At 39.3% G+C, this 21252-nt stretch overlaps 1 protein-coding gene across 14 annotated transcripts in view; it reads left to right on the top strand.

Moving 5' to 3' along the window:
- MPPE1 (metallophosphoesterase 1) overlaps positions 1 to 21252 on the top strand; it is a 58284-nt gene that overhangs the window by 9961 nt on the left and 27071 nt on the right. For 5 of the 14 annotated variants that reach the window (XM_058692734.1, XM_058692732.1, XM_058692736.1 and 2 more), the window contains 2 exons: positions 2052 to 2163; positions 10245 to 10329. The exons of 4 other annotated variants lie outside the window; for them this stretch is intronic. The gene's annotated coding sequence lies outside the window, so the exon portion shown is untranslated. Of the gene's footprint in view, positions 1 to 2051; positions 2164 to 10244; positions 10330 to 19609; positions 19856 to 21252 lie in introns of those variants that run through there. 5 more of the 14 variants (XM_058692735.1, XM_058692739.1, XM_058692738.1 and 2 more) reach the window with 3 other exon arrangements.

Raw genomic sequence — 21252 nt, 5'->3', positions numbered from 1 at the left:
AAACAGAAACACACATCACACAAGGTTCTGCCTTGATTTGCTAATGAAAATGTTGTGACCAGTGGCGTGCAGGAACCTAACCTAACATTTCCTTTAAGAACAAGGCTCAGTATTCACTAATTCAGTGAATGCCTCAAAGAAAGAGAAATTATTGCATTCACTCATATAAGCTAACACATTATTTTTTTAAAGCAGTCTCTACCCCCAATGTGGGGCTCAAACCTACCACCCCAAGATCAAGAGTCTGATGCTCTACTGATTGAGCCAGCCAGGTGCCCCAGACTAACACATTGCTGATACATAAAAACTACTTAATAACTGCAATTGATTCTGGGGGGAAAAGCAGAGAAGATCATTTTTTTTTTTTGTGATGAAGTTATGTGGTGTGTTTTGTGGTTTGTTTGGCATATAGTGATTTTTATTTGTTGTATACAAATATCTCCCCATGCCTGGCTTAACTAAGGCTAAGAATGAAGTGCTCACAAACATGTCACTGTTCCCTAATAACTTTTTGGTTTATGTAGGATGTATTTGTGTGAATAAAACTAGAACGTGTCTATATTAAAAGATCAAGGGCTCAACCTTCTCATTTTGGGTGGGGAGAATATTTCCTCTCATTTAGCTCAATAATTGCCAGCTTTTTATTTTTAGTATTATTATTATTTAAAATGTTTATTTGTTTTTGTGTGTGAGAGAGAGAGAGAGAGAGAGAGAGAGAGAGAGAGAGAGAGAAGGGGAGGAGGAGAGAGAGAGGGGGACAGAGGATCTAAAGTAGGCTCTGCACTGACAGCAGAGAGCCTGACCTGGGGCGTGACCCCATGAACCACAAGATCATAACCTGAGCTAAAGTGGGATGCTCAACCAACTGAGCCACTGGCCATAAAGCCAATTTTCAGTTTTTTAATCATATAACCTTAAAGGGATTTTGAAAAACTGTACCCCCTCACCCACATTAAATAGTCTTCGAATAATTTCTTTATCAGTTTAAATAGTTGCTAATCTGATGCAATTGTCAACACATTTAAATGAAACTGCTACATCTGTCTTTTAAATATGTCCAAGGAAATATAAGTGTCATTGTGATTATACCCACCTATATACATTTAAAAAAATGAACACGCTTATTTATTTATTTATAAATTTTATTTATTTACTTTTTAATTTTTCCTTTTATTTTAATTTTTTTTTAAATTTACATCCAAATTAGTTAGCATATAGTGCAACAATGATTTCAGGAGTAGATTTCTTTTTTTTTTTTTTAATTTTTTTAAAATGTTTTATCTATTTTTGAGACAGAGAGAGACAGAGCATGAACGGGCGAAGGTCAGAGAGAGAGGGAGACACAGAATCTGAAGCAGGCTCCAGGCTCTGAGCTGTCAGCACAGAGCCTGACGCGGGGCTTGAACTCACGGACTGTGAGATCATGACCTGAGCCGAAATCAGACGTTTAACCAACTGAGCCACCCAGGCGCCCCCAGGAGTAGATTTCTTAGTGCCCCATACCCCATACCCATTCCCCCTCCCACAACCCCTCCCATAACCCTCAGTTTGTTCTCCATATTTATGAGTCTCTTATGTTTTGTCCCCTTCCCTGTTTTTATATCATTTTTGTTTCCCTTTCCTTATGTTCATCTGTTTTGTCTTTTAAAGTCCTAATATGAATGAAGTCATATGATATTTGTCTTTCTCTGACTCACTAGTTTCACTTAGCATAATACCCTCCAGTTCCATCCATGTAGTTGCAAATGGCAAGAATCCATTCTTTTTGATTTCCGTGTAATACTCCATTGTGTGTGTGTGTGTGTGTGTGTGTGTGTGTGTGTGTGTGTGTGTATCCCACATCTTCTTTATCCATTCATCCATCGATGGACATTTGGGCTCCTTTGCATACTTTGGCTATTGTTGATAGTGCTGCTATAAACAGTGGGGTGCATATGCCCCTTCGAAACAGCACACCTCTATCCCTTGGATAAATACCTAATAGTGCAATTGCTGGGTCGTAGGGTAGTTCTATTTTCAATTTTTTGAGGAACCTCCATACTGTTTTCCAGAGTGGCTGCACCAGTTTGCATTCCCACCAGCAGTGCAAAAGAGATCATCTTTCTCCGCATCCTGGCCAACATCTGTTATTGCCTGAGTTGTTAATGCTACCCATTCTGACAGGTATGAGGTGGTATATCATTATGGTTTTGATTTGTATTTGCCTGATGATGAGTGATGTGGAGCATTTTTTCATGTTGGCCATCTGGATGTCTTCTTTGGAGAAGTGTCTGTTCATGCCTTTTGCCCATTTCTTCACTGGATCATTTGTTTTTTGGGTGTTGAGTTTGATAAGTTCTTTATAGATTTTGGATCCTAACCCTTTATCTGATATGTCGTTTGCAAATATCTTCTCCCATTCTGTTGGTTGCCTTTTAGTTTTGCTGATTGTTTCCTTCGCTGTGCAGAAGCTTTTAATTTTGATGAGGTCCCAGTAGTTCATTTTTGCTTTTGTTATCTCTTTTTTTTAATGTTTATTTATTTTTGACACAGAGAAAGAGAGACAGAGCCAGAGTGGGGGAGGGGCAGAGAGAGAGGGAGACCCAGAATCTGAAACAGGCTTCAGGCTCCGAGCTGTCAGCACAGAGCCCAACATGGGGCTTGAACTCATGGACAGAGAGATCATGACCTGAGCCAAAGTCAGACGCTCAACTGACTGAGCCACCCAGGCGCCCCTAACATGCTCTTTTTAAAGTCAGAAATCTTACATTTTCTTCTCCTCTTGAAATAATATTTCTATTACATACACTTGTTTTTGAAAGTCTTTTATTGATTTCTACATGAAGATATGTATATAAATGAAAATTCAATCTTTAGAAAGTCTCCTCTAACCATTAGGCTTTAGGTGTTTAATCATCTCTTTCCAGTAATCCAGAGTGAGGTTGATGAGAAATGGTTTGTATCCTTAAGGAGAATGCATTTTTCTTGGGAAGGCAAGACTCACATGTAGAAAACAGTAAGATGACTGTTGAGCAGTGCTTGCAGAGTTGATGCATGGACTTTTAGGAAGAGGGCGGCCACCAGGAGTTGGAGTACCTGGGCCACCAAGCTGGAGTCGCTTGGGTACAGAAAGGACATTTTCAAATCTGTATCAGGATAAGTTGCTTTTTTTTTTTTTTTTCTGAGTGAAATATCCAAGTTCATCTTAATAATTAATTCAAGATGAATTATTTTAAGATGGCCCAATTAAATTCTGTTTAAGGCATTGTGCTAATTTCTGGGGATACAGCAGTGAATAAAGGACTTAAGATACTCCTACAGCCTGTTCTTTTTCCTAGTGGTGACACTGGGGACAAGAATATCCCTAGAAAGAGATCATCACTAAAGGGGGAACAGGCAGAGAAAAATGACAGGAACAGCAAACAGTATAAGAAGCTAATATTAAAAAATAAAAAGGTAATTACTTACTGGAATTAGTAATATATTTTTCTTCTGATTCATTTACCATAGTTGAAAATGCATTCTCTTTTCTTCTGAAACTGGCTGGGTCTACATATGAAAAGTAACTGAACTATGACATGACCTATAAACTAATTAAATTGTTTCAATTACTCTGGATTGCCACAGGGATTGGCGATGATTAACACAGTATCAAAGGCTAGTTTATGTGTCATAATGCAATCTGAGGTCTCTTTCGTATAAAACCCAAGATTTATTTTTATTTTTATTTTTTTTATTTTTTGTTTCCAATATATGAAATTTATTGTCAAATTGGTAAAACCCAAGATTTAAAGCTTTTTAAAAACTTTTCTTTCTTTTTCTTTCTTTCTTTCTTTCTTTCTTTCTTTCTTTCTTTCTTTCTTTCTTTCTTTCTTTCTTTCTTTCAGAGAGAGTGAGAGAGAGAGAGAGAGAGAGAGTGAAAGCGAGCCCAATGTGGGGCTCCATCTCATGAACTGTGAGATCATGGCCTGGGCCAAAATCAAGAGTTGGATGCTTAACCGACTGAGCCACCCAGGTGCCCCATCTAACATTTTATATCTAGTAAAGGGTTTAATCCTCACAACAATATTATGAAGTAGATAGTGGTATCATTCCCACTTTACAGATCCAGAACAAGGGGTTAAGGAGCTTGTCCAAGACCACACAGTTAATGAGCAGTAGAGTTGGGCCTTAGGTCCAGGAGGTTAGTCCCACAGTTGAAATGCCTAACTACTGCACTAAACATAAGGTTGCGTAGAGTCATGGCGACATATCCGGTTATATCCAGTTCCAAGTCATCGGATGGCACCCATTCCAGGCCATTTCAAGAACTTTGTAAGCTCCAGGCTTGTTTCAAATTAAAAATCCCATTGCATTATATTAAACATTAAAATGCTTCCACACCCATATTAAAAACTATATATGTATTTGTATTGTTGCTGTAATACATTTGGAAGGATTTCAAAAAGAGCACTTTTGCTCTTGAAATTACTTAATCTTGAATAATATTCAGTCTATACTTGACCGATTTCTTGACAATCTTTGGGCAGACTCAGGGATTTGATCAAAGCGAGAAAAAATGTTTTTATGAGCAATAACGTTTTTATGAAAACTCAAGTTTCCAATGAATAAATTGGATACATTTTATAGTGTTAATGAAACACATTAACTCCAATTTCACAGTTTTCCTTTCTGTATTTTAGAATTAAAAGTTATTATAAAATAAAACCCAGGCACAGGAAACCACACAGACCAAATGTGTGGGCTATGAATTATTATAAAGCAAACACTCTTGAAACCACCACTCAGGTCAAGAAGTACAACTTTTCCAGACACCCCAGAACCCCCTACCCAGTTGCTGTTCTCAGTCACATCACTCTGCCCCCCCAAAATAACCATTATCTTGACTTTCATAATAATCACTTTCCTATGTGTCTTTGTCGTTTTACTACCCACATAGACAATGTAGTTTGGTCTTGTCCATTTTTTATAGGTCTTTTGAGCTTCTTTTAATTTATTTTTAAGTTATTTTGTTTTTATTTATTTATTTTTGAGAGAGAGATAGAGAGATAGAGAGAATCCCAAGCAGGCTCTTTGCTGTCAGCACAGATCTTACCACTATGAGATCATCCCCTGGGCTGAAACCAAGAGTTGGATCCTTAACTGACTAAGCCACCCAGGTGGGGTTTTTTTTGTTTGTTTTTTGGGTTTTTTTTGGTGTTTATTTAAATTCCAGTGAGTTAACACAGTGCAATATTAGTTTCAGGTTTACAGTTTCGTGATTCAACACTTATATATGACCCCTGGTTTTCGTCATAGTTTCTTTTAATTTAAAAGCTCCATTTGTGGGGCACTTGGGTGGCTCAGTCGGTTGAGTGTCTGAATTTGGCTCAGGTCATGATTTCACGGTTCGTGGGTTCAAGCCCCACGTTGGTCTCTGTGCTGACAGCTCAGAGCCTGTAGCCTGCTTCAGATTCTGTGTCCCCCTCTCTCTCTGCCCCTCCCTGCTCATGCTCTGTCTCTGTCTCTGTCTCTGTCTCTCTCTCTCTCTCTCTCAAAAGTGAATCAAGATTAAAAAATTTTTCTTTCAAGCTCCATTTGCCATCCTCTCCTTTCCTTACAATCTATTTGTTGAAGGCCCGTAGAGTTTGTCCTGTAGAATTTCCCACAGCCTGGATTTTGCTGGTAGCACACTCACACCCAGTTTAACATGTTCCTCTTTCTTCAGTATGCCATGCACGTTGTCACCTTGATCGGAAGCTTGATCGGCTTCTTCCCCTTGGCAAGAACAGAAGATGGTGTGTTCTTTCCTCAGGCAGAAGAGACCTAATGCCTGATGTGTAATGCTAGAACTTGTCACTTCTCAGTGATATTAATTGAACAGGAGTTACAAAGTAGACATAATCTAATTATATCCTGTCTTTTTCATCTATTCACTTGGAGTACTTCCATAAAACATTTCGAGATCAACTCTTTACTAACCCAGTGTACAGTTCATATAAGAAAACCAGGGTACATTTTAATTCTTTCTCTTTATTTGTTTGCTGTGTTGATTATATTTTCATGGTGCAGTTCAAAAATTAGTTTCTTATTTTATTATCTATTTTGAAAAAATGTTTATTTACTTTGAAAGAGCTTGAATGGGGGAGGGGCAGAGAGAGAGAGACAGAGAGACAGAGAGAATCCTAAGCAGACTCCTCTGTCAGCATGGAGCCCAATGTGAGGCTCAAATTCACAAACCTGGAGATCATGACCTGAGCCTAAATCAAGACTCACATGCTTAACTGACTGAGCCACCTAGGTGCCCCCCAAATTAATTTTTTAAAACAATATTAATATGAACTCATGGATTTCAAGATATCTCATGGGTTTTAACTCATTGTAATTGTTATCTTTGTTGAGGTTCAGATATCCTGATCTTTGACCTGAGCCTTTTCAAGTTGCCTTTAAGTCTTTTAGATATCACCCTAGTAATCTTGGATAGACCTTTTTGTTTACTTTGTAACCCCTGTTGACAAAGCAGGAAAGAACATCCAATGAAATAAAGACAGTGTCTTCAGCAAGTGGTTCTGGGAAAACTGGACAGCCACACGTGGAAAAATGAACCTGGACCACTTTCTTACAACATACACAAAAATGAACTCAAAATGGATAAAAGACTTAAATGTAAGACAGGAAGCTATCAAAATCCTTGAGGAAAAAGCAGGGAAAAACCTCTTTGACCTTGGCCGCAGCAACTTCTAACTCAACACGTCTCTGGAGACAAGGGAGACAAAAGCAAAAATGAACTACTGGGACCTCATCAAAATTAAAAGCTTCTGTACACCAAAGGAAATAATCAGCAAAACTAAAAGGCAACCAACAGAATGGGAGAAGATATTTGCAAACGACATATCAGATAAAGGGTTAGGATCCAAAATCTATAAAGAACTTATCAAACTCAACACCCAAAAAACAAATGATCCAGTGAAGAAATGGGCAAAAGGCATGAACAGACACTTCTCCAAAGAAGACATCCAGATGGCCAACCGACACATGAAAAAATGCTCCACATCACTCATCATCAGGCAAATACAAATCAAAACCACAATGATATACCACCTCATACCTGTCAGAATGGGTAGCATTAACAACTCAGGCAATAACAGATGTTGGCCAGGATGTGGAGAAAGAGGATCTCTTTTGAACTGCTGGTGGGAATGCAAACTGGTGCAGCCACTCTGGAAAACAGTATGGAGGTTCCTCAAAAACCTAAAATTAGAACTACCCTACAACCCAGCAATTGCACTACTAGGTATTTATCCAAGGGATACAGGTGTGCTGTTTCAAAGGGATACATGCACCCCAATGTTTATAGCAGTGCTATCAACAATAGCCAAAGTATGGAAAGAGCCCAAATGTCCATCGATGGATGAATGGATAAAGAAGATGTGGTATATATATATACTATTACTCGGCAATCAAAAAGAATGAAATCTTGCCATTTGCAACTACACGGATGGAATAGAGGGTATCATGCTAAGAGAAAGTAGTCAGAGAAAGACAAATATCATATGACTTCATTCATATGAGGACTTTAAGACCCAGAACAGACCCAGAACAGATGAACATAAGGGAAGGGAAGCAAAAATAATGTAAAAACAGGGAGGGGAACAAAACATAAGAGACTCATAAATATGGAGAACAAACAGAGGGTTACAGGAGGGGATGTGGGAGGGGGGATGGACTAAATGGGTAAGGGGCATCAAGGAATCTACCCCTGAAATCATTGTCACTCTATATGCTAACTAATTTGGATGTAAATTTAAAAAATTAAAAAAAACCAGAATGTAAGTATACTAAATAAATAGATAAATAAATAAATAAAATGAATTAGGAAAAAAATAATATTTCCACATTTTATCTTATTTAGAAATGGTCTAAATACTCAACAAATATCTATCATTTAACTTAACCTAGTATAACTCTAAGGTTTTAAGTTACCAGAAAGATTTTGGAAGTTATTTTCAAGCAGACATATTATAAAACGGAAGTATTGTTGAAGGATTCATTTATAAACTTTTATACCACTTACATCTATTTAATTCATATGTTCCTAATGATTATTTTTGGACTGCTCATGAAAATCGTATGAGACATTAGTAAGCTAGCCATCATCTTAAGTAATTTTGGTGTTGTTGACAAATTGTGTAACATATGCTTGTTTGGCAAGTATCAAAAGTCACAGAAGTAAAAAAAAAAAAAAAATGAGGTTAGACTGGGAGAGAGCCAAAGCATAAGGACACTCTTAAAAACTGAGAACAAACTGAAGGTTGATGGGGGGTGGGAGGGAGGGGAGGGTAGGTGATGGGTATTGAAGAGGGCATCTTTTGGGATGAGCACTGGGTGTTGTTTGGAAACCAATTCGTCAATAAATTTCATATATTAAAAAAAAAGTCACAGAAGTAAAGAACCAAAAATTTAAACATATGACTTCCTTTTTTTTATTGCTGTGTTTGACATACATCAGACAATTAATTTGCTCTATTTTTTATTCTTAGGATAAATTGTAATTTTATGATCTTGTTAAAAGATGAAGTGAGGCATATTAAAAATTTTGAGAGTTTGATATGGAAGCAACCTGTGTCCATCAATAGATGAATGGATAAAGTAGATGTGGCATATATTTACGATGGAATATTATTCAGCTGTAAAAAAAAAGAATGAGATCTTGCCATTTGCAACGACATGGATAGACCCAGGGGGTATTACGCTAAGTGAAAGAAGTCAGACAGAGAAAGACAGATACCGTATGATTTCACTTATATGTAGAATCTAGAAAACAAACAAACAAAAAACCCAGAAACAGATCCGTAAATACAGAGAACAAACTGATGGTTGCCAGAGGGAAGGGGGTGGAGCAGGGGTAGCATGGTTGAAGGGGTGTGGGAGGGACTGGCTTCCAGGTATGGAATGAATAAGTAATGGGAATGAAAGGTACAGCACAGGGAATATAGCCAATGGTAGTATAATATATTGTCTGGCGAAAGATGGCAGCTCCACTCGCAGTGAGTATAGCATAATGTATATAGAGTTGTTGAATCACTATGTTGTACACCTGAACCTATTGTAATGTTGTGTGATGACTCCACCTCAACAAAAAAAAGAAAAGAGTTTATTTGAGCAAAAGTCTATTCAGATGGGGCAGCATCAAACTGGAAGGGGTTAGAAGGCACTCTATGGACAGGAGCCTGGGGAAAGACTCAGAGAAGGTGTGGAAACCAAGTCAGAAAATCACTGATTGTTTACAGCATAAAGTCTAGTTGGCTGTTGGTGCTTGGTTGTCCTTAGGTTTCAAATTCACAACCTTGAGCTATTTATAGACCTTGGTTTTAGTTTGCTTAGGTGAGCTGCCAAGAGCATTAGAGTCACTTCAGTGTGATGGGCTCCTTGTTTAATGAATTCAACAATCTTAAATATCTAGTAGAAATAACTTAAGCTTATTTGAGTAGTAAACCCAAGTAGAATATAAACACATGCCTCCATTATCCTAAATGCTGACGACTCTGAAGACATGCCTGTTTTTATTAAACCAGTGATATTAAATTAGCCCCATTTTCCAAAGATGATTCCAGTTCACGTGAACTTAAAAGGTACTTGGATTAGTTCCAATTTTTCTGAAAGTTTTAGCAATATCTAATTGGTGTAAGTGCTTGTGTTTTTCTAAGCCAATTAAAATAGATCTCTTATATGGGATTTTAGATTAATTCTGGCAATACCCTCTGGAGGGAGAAAATGCCACATACACGCATCGTACATACATAGACACAAACATGCAGACAGACACAAGAATCTTAAAGCTTGCATCCTAAAATTTTAGCCATGAGTCAGGCCAACATAGCATTCAAACCCCACAGGTTTATATAAAATGGCTGGATCCAAACTGTGTTTCTGGCAGGTGGAACAGGTTTAGGCTACCTGCTCAATGAAGCCTACCAATATTTGGGGGGAAGACTTTCATTTGCCCTGATATGTAATAATAGTGGCTGTGGACTGAATTTTGGGCAAGAGCTCTTTTGGAAACACCAACAGATTGAGGATTTTAAAAGCTCATCTGAGTGGATAAAATATCTAGTTCATTTTTGGGAAGTTAGAGTAAGGAGCCCTTCAGTTGAGGGACCAACAGTTACCTCCTTGGAAGTTTCCATTTAAGAGAGGTTTCTTGGCTTCTTGAAACAACAGTTCCTATCATCAGAGGTTTGGGGCAACTGATACTTAGAAAGTTCCCCCTTTTGTTTTTTTCTTAGGTGCAGAACAGTTCTATTTCCAATGTCCTGACCTTTCACAGTATCTGCAAGAGTCTTCAGATGAACAAGGGAGATGTGGGAATTGGTAAGAAGGATGTCTGGGCTTTGAGTTACTTCTAGGGTGTCACTTTCTGTCTTTGTAAAGATTCGATTAGTAAGATGGGGTCAGTTGTTTTTAATTCCTCAAAGAATTCGGTCACCTCAATGATAATATCAAGGGGGTGACTCTCATCCAACTACATTGTTTTGAATTTGTTTCTTTATTTCAGAAAGATTTCTGACTAAGATGAAAATCTGAGGATTCCCAAATTCCAGATTTATAGCTGTGTGCCTTTGGGATGTTTTTAAGTCATTCCACAAAGGCTAGAGTTTGTTTTCTTTTCCTCTGAGTACATAGTTCCATTTTAGCCCAGTTATTCATAGGTGAGGAGGCCTTAAAAACAGCTCCTCTTGGGCCCTGAATGCTGGCCTCCAATTGGGCAACTTCTGACCACAGACTCTTAAAAAATCCTTTCAAATATATTATTATCAGGTTTGGTGAAGACAAACGTTGAATTTTCCTGGCAGTATTGACCCTCCCACTTTGTTTCTTTCCAAAGGTATACCTATTACAAATGTGACTCAAAACCAAAGTCAATAATTATGCCTCTTTATAGCCTAACCAGGGACCCAAGAGGATTTCCAAAGCGGGTGCAAAAGACGCAGCTACCATGATCTAGAGCTACTCCCAAAGGCAGCCAGAAGAAAGAAAGACTTGGGGTGCTTGGGTGGCTCAGTTGGTTACGTTTCCGACTTCGGCTCAGGTCATGATCTCACGTGGGGTTCATGGGTTTGAGCCCCACGTCGGGCTCGTGCTGACAGCTCAGAGCCTGGAGACTGCTTCGGATTCTGTGTCTCCCTCTCTCTCTGCCCCTCCCCTGCTCATGCTCTGTCTCTCTCAAAAATAAATAAACATTTTAAAAAATTAAAAAAGAAAAAAAGAAAGACTTAAGTGAGCTTCCTGATCTCTGGCAATAGTCAGTAGGATATCAGCAACAGTGGAGTGCAGCCCACATCTCTGTGTGGTCAACTACAAGTTCTTGGGGTTCCCCAACCTGAAGGTTGGCTGTTAGCAGATGCAGGTCTGACAGCCTGACACAAAATGGACAATAAGGAAAGCAATGGCTGTCCTTGGGAGAGCAAGGATCAATAACCAAAGAGTTCTCAAAACCAAGAGTCACCCAAGAGTAATACCCAAAGAACTGGTTCTTCCAAGTGTTTCCTCCTGCTAATCCAAATATAGATAAAGAGAGGCTCTTGCTGTCCTCATTTGATCAGAAATCTGTGAGGCTGACTTGGTATGAATTTTTACTTTTTGCCAGCTTTGTCAGACATCGTGAGTTCTCAGCTACAACCTCTAAAATGATTGAGGTGTCCCACCTGTCCTTTGTGATAGTCAAAACTCTAGTGGAGTAAAAACAAAACAAAACAAAACAAAAAAACCAAAAACCGAAAAACCAAAAAACAACCATCTTTTCCTCTATTCTCTGAAGTTCGGTGAGTGGGGCCTGTGATTTAAAGCTATGAGACAGAGTAACAGGAAAAGTTTATTTTGCAGGCACACAGCGCCTTCTCAGAAAAGAAGTAAAAACTCGGAGAAGCAGTTAGGCCTGGGGCTTGTATGTCATTTTAAAAAAGGATGATAATTGTGGGGTAGACGCTAGACAAAGCAAACTGGGGATTTGGTAAATTGTGGGAAGGTGACTAGGAGAAGTATATATTAGTAAGGTTTGTTAGGCAGTCTCAGGTGACTTGTCTTCCAGTACAGGAGAAGGGGACATCTTTAAAAATGGAAATTTCTATTATGAATGGAAGTGAAAAGTATGCCCTGCTTTTAGTCAGATGGGGTGTGGTGGTGTAGACTCTTGCCGTGTTTGTTGTTTCTCAGTGCCTTCAAGGTAAAAATAATCATTATGCCAAAGTGGCATGTTCTGGTCTCCTTCACAAGTTTCCATAGCGAAGAGGTTGGGGCAGGTTCCCCCAAATGTATCCCTTTCTCCTGTGGACTATCTTGGGCTGAAGGTGATGGAGACCCTGTGGGCTCAAGAGAAACTTTTGCTCCTCCCTTAACTATGTAGAAGAATCTCAATTGGGGCTCTTTCCAAGAATAAGAATTCTTACCAGAGATAAACTTTATCTGAGTGACCCACGTGTATGGTGAGGCAAAGGTATGTGAATTGCATGCCTTCCCTCTGAAGTCCCAGACCCTTACTGCTTTCTTCTTAGTTCAGGATGACATATATACCTCATTTGGAATTTCCATGTCTGTGTGGATTCCCAGGACATACGACATTAAGTTTGACTTTCTTCTGTTAACCTGTCTCATGTCAATTTGATTCTTAGTCCAGCTAGGGAGACCTTGAAGGGGGCAGGATATTCTCCCTCCCCGACAGTGGGGTACACACCCCCAGCATGGCTGATTCCAAGTGATATTACCAGTGTGATGTCACCGCTTGTGGATTTGGGAACAGCGCACATGGCTTCAGCATACCCCTGTCTGTATCTCCTTTCTTCCACACCAAGAGTCCTGGTGTAAGGGGCACAGGGCCTAATAGATTAGAATATCCCACAGTTATTAAGTTGCCTTATCCCCTGTTATACATGCAAAAGTGTTAGAGTAACACCATAAATACCATTGTTAGCAATATGCTTACTGAAAACAGCAATTTGTTTTTGCATTGTGCTCTCCATTCTTCTATTAAAAAAAAAGTTGTTCTACATCTATTTTGTCAGGGTGCATAGCTATTACATACCATACTCTCTCTTTTAACCAGAACTTGGTCTGAGTTCAAAAGGAACTGTATCTCCAATGTTCACCATCAATGCTTTTACATCAATGTCTCTCCCTTGTCCCTTCAATTGTCCAAAGCTTGTTTTCTGGAAGAAATCATGGGAACTCAATTCTCTGAATTCTTGCATGTTGATAACAGTTGTCTATGACTCTAACACTTGAAATTCCATTTTGCTGCATATAAAAATCCTTGGTCACATTTTCTTTCCTCATGAAATCAGAGTAGGTATTCTCTGTTTTCTCCTGTCAAAGTCGGACGATAATCTTGTCAGGGAGCAAGAACTCCTGTCCCCTTCAAGGTCTTTCTAGCTGGACTAAGAATCAAATTGACATGGGACAGATCCACAGGGGAGAATCAAATGTAACAGTGTACTTAACGGGAAATCCACAGAAACATGGAGATTCCAAAGACACTCAGAATGAGGCGTGCGTGTGTCCCTCAAGGGGGTAGGGGTCCGGGACTTCAGGGGAAGACATACAATCCTCAGGAATAATGAAAAAGAGTAAATGCTTGGTAAATAAATGTTTGCTGAGCCACTCGGACACATGGGACATAGAGGACTTTGGTCAACAGGCCTTGCTAGGCTCCTTCTTGTCAACCACACCTGGTAGTATAATGTGGTGATCTGTGGTGATAGCTCCCTTCCCAGAACAGGTCCTCGAATTCTTTTTAGGCACTTGTGGGGGAAGTAAAGAGCTTTTTTTTTTATGTATCTGCTGGGTTTTGATTGCTTTTTCGACTCACAATAATCTTCGCGCCAAAGTAGCCCATCTTGGGGTGGCCTGCCCTAGTTCCTACAATATCAATATTTTTCCCTCATAAATCACTTTTTGCCTAGATGCCCAAATATATTTTCTTAGCATTTTTCTTTAAAAATCTCATCATCTTACTGGAATGTGTCTTAATGCTGAACATTCTGAATTAATATTCTCAGGTACATAGGGAGTGCTTTCAATATGCTTCAAATATGTGCATTTTTTATTTCAGAAAAACCTTCTTGAATTACAGGTTTTAGAATTGTTCTCTGCTATTACTTTTCATCTTTAGGGACTCCTGTTATCTGTAAGATATTCTTGCCTGTCCTCCATATTTGTCATATTCTTTGAAGCTCATTTTACCTTTCCTCCATTTCTTTTTGATTTTAAGATCATTGTTGATTTCCTTTCACGGTCCTTTTAGTTTCTATTTCTTCATTTTTCTTCTCTTATTTCCAATTCTTTCCTGGTTGTTACTTCCTTTCTGAGTTTCCCTAGTCCTGATTTAGTCTTCCTTCATTCTCGTGATGCCGTTAGCTTGTTTTGAAATCATAGGCTCTGGGGCGCCTGGGTGGCGCAGTCGGTTAAGCGTCCGACTTCAGCCAGGTCACGATCTCGCGGTCCGTGAGTTCGAGCCCCGCGTCAGGCTCTGGGCTGATGGCTCGGAGCCTGGAGCCTGTTTCCGATTCTGTGTCTCCCTCTCTCTCTGCCCCTCCCCCGTTCATGCTCTGTCTCTCTCTGTCCCAAAAATAAAATAAAAAAAAATGTAAAAAAAAAAAAAAAAAAAAAAAAAGAAATCATAGGCTCTGGCTCGGGTGTGTTTCGTGGGCATGTCTTTGTGGCTTTTGTTGTCTGTAGGGATGTTACTCTACTTCTTGCCCAATTTTCTTCTGACGATAACTTTGATAGTTTTCAACCATGATTCTTTAAAAAAAATTTTTTTAAGTTTATCTATTTTGAGAGAGAGAGGACAAGTGGGGTAGGAGCAGAGAGAGAGGGGAGAGAGAGAATCCCAAGCAGGCTCCGCACTGTCAGCACAGAGCCCGATGCAGGGCTCGAACTCACAAACGGTGAGATCATGACCTGAGCCTAAATCAAGAGTCCGACACTTAACGGACTAAACCGCCCAGGCTCCCCAAACCATGATTCTTTTCTAATGCACATTCTTACGTGAATTTACTTCTCCTCGGCATCCAAAAGGAGCGCTTTTGCCAGTTCACTTAACAATGCCTTCTGTTTTTCGTGAGTATGTTAAAATATGCAAGCTTGCCTACTGAAATTTCTCCTTTCCCGCTTTTCTCTGTCCTTTCTCTTTTCCACATTTCTCTTGTCCTTGTCCTGCAAAATTCTTATTGCATCCTAGGAGTTTCCACCCCATGGAGGGTCTTATCTTTATCCCTGTGGAGAAGGAAGGATTGTTCTAACCCTTCAGGTCTATTCGTGGGCTCCTTGCATTTACTGCTATTGGATGGATGACATTCCTATTTTTTGATGATGTTCCTTCCATAGGGGAAACTCAATGCTGTTTCAGGTTTCCTCTTTTTTTTTTTTTTTAATGTTTATTTATTTTTGAGAGGGAAACAAAGAGACAGAGAACAAGCAGGGGAGGGGCAGAGAGACAGGAAGAGAGAAAATTTGAAGCAGGCTCCAGGCTCTGAACTGTCAGCATAGAGCCCGACGCGGGGCTCAAACCCATGAACCATGAGATCATGACACCTAACTGGCTGAGCCACCCAGGCACCCCAGGGTTTCTCTATCTTTAGGTCCATTAGATGTTTTATTGTTCCCCTGTTTCTGCTCACACGTACTCTGATAGCACCAAATCTTGCAGTTCTGCTGTGATTCATCCTCACTGCCTTTACATTTTGGGGTCTGTGGAGATACCTTGTCAACTAATTTTGTCCCAAGCATTGTCCAGGGGTTTTGGTTTTGTTATCTAGTTACTCAGTCCACTGCACCTAATAGATAAATGGCCCTTGATCCATGTTAAAAAAAAAAAAAGAAAGAAAGAAAGAAAGGGAAATTTTAATGAGTTAGTTTTAATAATTTGCACCCTGGACTCTGACTTGAATTAAACACATCAGGGCAGAACAAATCAGAATAATCCTCCTGGGAAAGCACTAACCAAGCTGCTTAAAAGCAATTTTCCTGGGGCGCCTGGGTGGCGCAGTCGGTTAAGCGTCCGACTTCAGCCAGGTCACGATCTCGCGGTCCGTGAGTTCGAGCCCCGCGTCGGGCTCTGGGCTGATGGCTCGGAGCCTGGAGCCTGTTTCTGATTCTGTGTCTCCCTCTCTCTCTGCCCCTCCCCCGTTCATGCTCTGTCTCTCTCTGTCCCAAAAATAAAAAAAAAAAAAAAAAAAAAAAAAAAAAGCAATTTTCCTGAAAAGTAATTAAAGTTCCCTAAACTAGAATCTCTGACAATAAATAACATATCTTAATGTTTTCAATTTATCCAATATATGGTAGTTGCCCCCCTTATCTGAATTTTGCTTTCAGTTACCTGTGGTCAACCATGGTTTAGAAGCAGATAATCTTCCTTCTGATGTATGATCAGAAGGTCAAAAGTAGCCTAATTCTGCATCACATGCCTACGTTACTCACTTCATCTTATCATGTAGGCATGTTATCATCTCACATCATTATAAGAAGAAAGATGAGTACAGTGTGATAAGATATTTTGAGAGAGAGAGACCACATTCACATAACTTTTATTATAGTATAACATTATAATTGTTCTATTTTATTATTAGTTGTTGCTATTAATCTCATACTGTGCCTGATTTATAAACTAAACTATATCATAGGTATGTATGTATGCATAGGAAAAACCAGTATATATAGAATTCAGAACTATCTGCCATTTTGAGCATCCACTGGGGGTCTTGGAATCTACCCTCCATGGATAAGGGGGCATTGCTATATTTTTACTGGGAATTAGTTATGTGTTGTGTATTCTGTTATAAGCTATTCTAGATAGGAATAGGTATGAAACATAGCCCCTCTCCTCAAGGAGTTTCTAATTTAGTTAGGATTATATTGGACCTGAAGTAGGAAGGTGATTTGTAAACTGCAATGCTATAAACCATGTCAGTCATTTAACCTCTTGCTGCAGGGGTCTCATGTGAAAACTCCCCTTCTCCATTGTTCTCTGTAATTTATGAAGATCACATTGCATGCACTACTTGGAGGGAAGGAAAAATGGATAGACCAGGTTGTTGTTGTTTTTGACCTTTATAACCTAAAACAGAACCCTGAAGGGGAGCAGAATTTGCCACCTCAAAATGTCTGTTTGGCATAAGGATTGTTGTTTTGAGCTAAAGGCAATGAAAACCGATCAGATTCAGGAAAAGCTCTTTACTGCCTCCTCAGTTGCCTAAACTTACATTGGAAAGGGGGGCCTGTATCAGGGAGAGAGTTATTACCTTTTTACCTAAGAAACTTATGTATATAATAGGTCAACCATTGTTTTCTAAACATCTCCTCTTGCCTTCCTGTGAATGGCCTTCCTTGCCTTTGCAACCCCAGCCCCCAACCCCTTTCGTTAGTTCAGGATGCTATATAAGCCTCAGTAACCTGGCTGCTGGCTGCGGCTGCCTTTTGGAATATATATATATACACACACACACACACACACACACACACACACACGTACATATATATATATACACATATATGCATATACATATATATACACATATATACATATATGTATATATGTACATACATATATATGTATATATGTGTATATATATGTATGTTTTTTGTTTGTTAGTTTGTTTTTTTGAGTAGACTTCATGCCCAGCATGGAGCCCAACGTGGAGCTTGAACTGACGACTCTGAAATCAAGACCCGAGCTGAGATCAAGAGTCAGATGCTTAACTGATTGAGCCACCCAGGTGCCCCTGGATCTTGTATTTTTATGGGGCTCTTGTAAATACTGTTAAAAAGAAACCACAAGCCCAAAATGGAGTCACTTGTGCTAGGCCATGTCACCAAACCAGGGCTTAATACCTAATCTAATTGTGGCTGCAACCTCCACCAGAAATGTAGTCTTAACTGAGCAGTCAGGAATTTTGTGGTCAGCATCAATAAGGTAATGTGGCACATAGGCCCTCTCCGCCCCCAAAGAAAGATGAAGTACCCCACCTAATAAGACCCTTTTGTCCCCAAATGAAGGTGACTTCACTTGAAATAATTTTTTTCCTGTTTATGACTTATTTGTCCTGCCTTTAAAAACTTTCCCCTGGGGCGCCTGGGTGGCGCAGTCGGTTACGCGTCCGACTTCAGCCAGGTCACGATCTCGCGGTCCGTGAGTTCGAGCCCCGCGTCAGGCTCTGGGCCGATGGCTCGGAGCCTGGAGCCTGTTTCCGATTCTGTGTCTCCCTCTCTCTCTGCCCCTCCCCCGTTCATGCTCTGTCTCTCTCTGTCCCAAAAATAAATAAAAAAAAAAAAACAAAAAAAAACAAAAAAAACCTTTCCCTTTCTGTAGCCCTTTGGAGCTCTCCTCTCCTTGCTAGATGGGCTGTCGGTGATTCATGAATTCATGAATAAAGCCTATTAGATCTTTAAAATTTCCTCAGTTGAATTTTTGTTATTTAATAGTAAAAAGTGTGTGTGTGTGTGTGTGTGTGTGTGTGTGTAAGTAGGCTCCATGTCTAGTGTGGAGCCTGAACCCATGACTCTGGATCAAGAGTCACATGTTCTACTGACTGAGCCAGCCAGGTGCCCTGAAATTTGTTTGTTTTTACCTGTTAATCTGTTCTTATCAATTTGATTCGACCAGTTAAAGAACCTACAATACAGGAAGGGAAAATGTTTCCATCCCCCAAAGGATGTTTACCTTAAGAAAAAATCGCAATGGTCAAAGAACCAAATCTAAGTTGCAAATGGATAACCGAGGTAGGAAATGGCTCCTTTAAGCTGTTTTGCCATCTTGAGCAAGAACTCAATGTGTCAAATCAAGATTGATAAACCAGATAAACTGAGAATAGTAATTTACATGAAAACAATTCTCTCATTTATAAAATCGTTAGTGAGCTCTCATTCTGCTTTTGTGTTCGATTTGCTTTTTTGCTGTTTGCATACTTGTATCTCCCCCTCTCCCTCCCTCCCCCTTCCCAGCCCTTCATAGCTTGGTTTTGGTGCCTTTTTAAAAATTTTCTGGTGATTGTCTATAGAGTTCAGTACTGTGTATAGCCGAGTCAGGAGTCTGCTCTGTCAGATATCCTGGGACTCTCTGGACTTTGGCTCTTCTCTTGAAATGAGGGTAGAATATCATCTAGGGCAGATAGAACACTACATTGTCCCCCAACATGACTCCCAGTGTATACATCCTGTTGAATCTTCCCTTTGAGTGAAGATGGGACCTACGAATGTGGCAGACTACCACTCCTGTGCGTAGGGTGTGATATATGGTAACAGTGAAGTGTAAAGGTATTTAAGGTCCCTAACAAGTTGACATTAAGTCAATCAAAAGAGAGATTATTTTAGGTGGGCCTGATTTATCATGGAACTCCTTTAGGTCTAGAGAAGAAACAGAAGAAGTCAGATAGATTTGAACCAACAGCAGCAGATGCTCTCTGGTTGGCCTTGAAACAACAGCCATGCTGTGGGAAGTGCCATGGGGCAGGCAGAGCGGGAGGTCCTGGGAGCTGAGAGCTTAGTCCTATAATCACATGGAGCTGAATTCTCCCAGCAACCATGAACTGGAGGAAGACTCGAAGCAGAATGTTGTAGACTGCTCAGTTTGTGGTAACTTGTTACCCAGCTATAGAAAGCAAATACACAAAAGTCCTTCTGCTGAATGTCAGGATTCATACTGTCTCTCCCCTCAGCTTCATCGCTATCTCACAGCACAATCCCTAGAATAATCTGTGAAAATTTAGCCCCTGGGAACAGAAAGGCTCAATGCATGTCTGTTGCATTGCATGGGTGAACGAAGGCAAGAATGCAAATAGCTGGATACTCTGGAGTTTCTGCTTCATGTGTTTCACTTTTCTCCAAGGTGTTCATGCACAGGATGCAGGTAAATATTGTTCTATAGGGCAATTATGGTTAAAGTGCCAGAATGATTGCTCAATTATGTCCCTGAGGCTGTCTGGTCCTGGACTTTTGTTTGTTGGGAATTTGATTACTGATTCAATTTCTTTGCTGGTAATTGATCTATTCACATTTTCACTTTCTTCCTGATTTACTTTTGGGAGTGTATATGCTTCTAGGAATTTACCCATTTCTTCTAGGTTGTCCAAGTTGTTGGCATATAATTTATCATAATGTTCTTTTATAATCCTTTGTATTTCTGTGATGTCAGTTGTTATTTCTCCTCTTTCATTCCTGATTTTGAGTCTTCTTTTCTTTCTTTCTTTCTTTCTTTCTTTCTTTCTTTCTTTCTTTCTTTCTTTCTTTCTTTCTTTCTTTCTTTCTTTCTTTGAGTCTGGTTAAAGGTTATCAATTTGTTGATCTTTTCAAAGAAGCAGCTCCTGGTTGCATCTGTTCTATTGTTCTATGTGGAACAATCTGTCCTATTGTTTTTTAGTTTCTGCTAACTTTCTGTTCTAATCTATTATTTCCTTCCTTCTACTGGTTTTGTTTTTGTTTTTCTTCTTTTTCTAGCCCTGCTAGATGCAAGGTTAGGTTGTTTGAGATTTTTCTTGCTTCTTGAGGTAGGTCTGCATTGCTATAATCTTCTCTCTTAAGCTTTTGCTGCAGCCCAAAGATTTTGGACTATCATGTTTTCGTTTTCATTTGTCTCCATATATTGTTTGATTTCTTTTATTTCTTGGTTGACTCATTCATTGTTTAATAGCATGTTATTTAGCCTCCATATATTTGTGGTCTTTCCACATTTTTTCTTGTGGTCGATTTCTAGTTTCATAGCATTGTGCCTGGAAAAGATGCATGGTATGACTTCAATCTTTTTGAATTTGTTAAGACTTGTTTTGTGACTTAACATGTGATCTATTCTGGAGAATGTATCATGTGTTCTTGAAAAGAATGTGTTATCTGCTGTTTTAGGATGGGATGTTCTGAATATATCTGTTAGATCCATCTGGTCCATTGTGTCATTCAATGCCACTGTTTCCTTGTTGATTTTGTGTTTGGATAATCTATCCATTGATGTAAGTGGGGTATTAAATTCCGGTACTATTATTGTATTACTATCAATTACTTCCTTTATGTTTGTTACTAGCTGCTTTATGTATTTGGTTGCTTCCACGTTGAGAGCATAAATACTTATAATTATTACATCTTCTTGTTGAACTGTTTTCTTTATGATTATATAGTGTCCTTCTTTGTCTCTTGTTACAGTCTTTGTTTTAAAGTCTATTTTGTCTGATAATAAGTATTGCTACCCTGGCTTTCTTGTCACTTCCATTTGTATGATAAATGCTTTTCCATCCCTTCACATATTAATTATACTTT

This window comes from Neofelis nebulosa, chromosome 11 (assembly GCF_028018385.1).
Source record: "Neofelis nebulosa isolate mNeoNeb1 chromosome 11, mNeoNeb1.pri, whole genome shotgun sequence".
Lineage (NCBI taxonomy): Eukaryota > Metazoa > Chordata > Mammalia > Carnivora > Felidae > Neofelis > Neofelis nebulosa.
The sequence above is the reverse complement of the archived record's forward strand: the minus strand, read 5'-3'. Positions and strand labels throughout refer to the sequence as shown.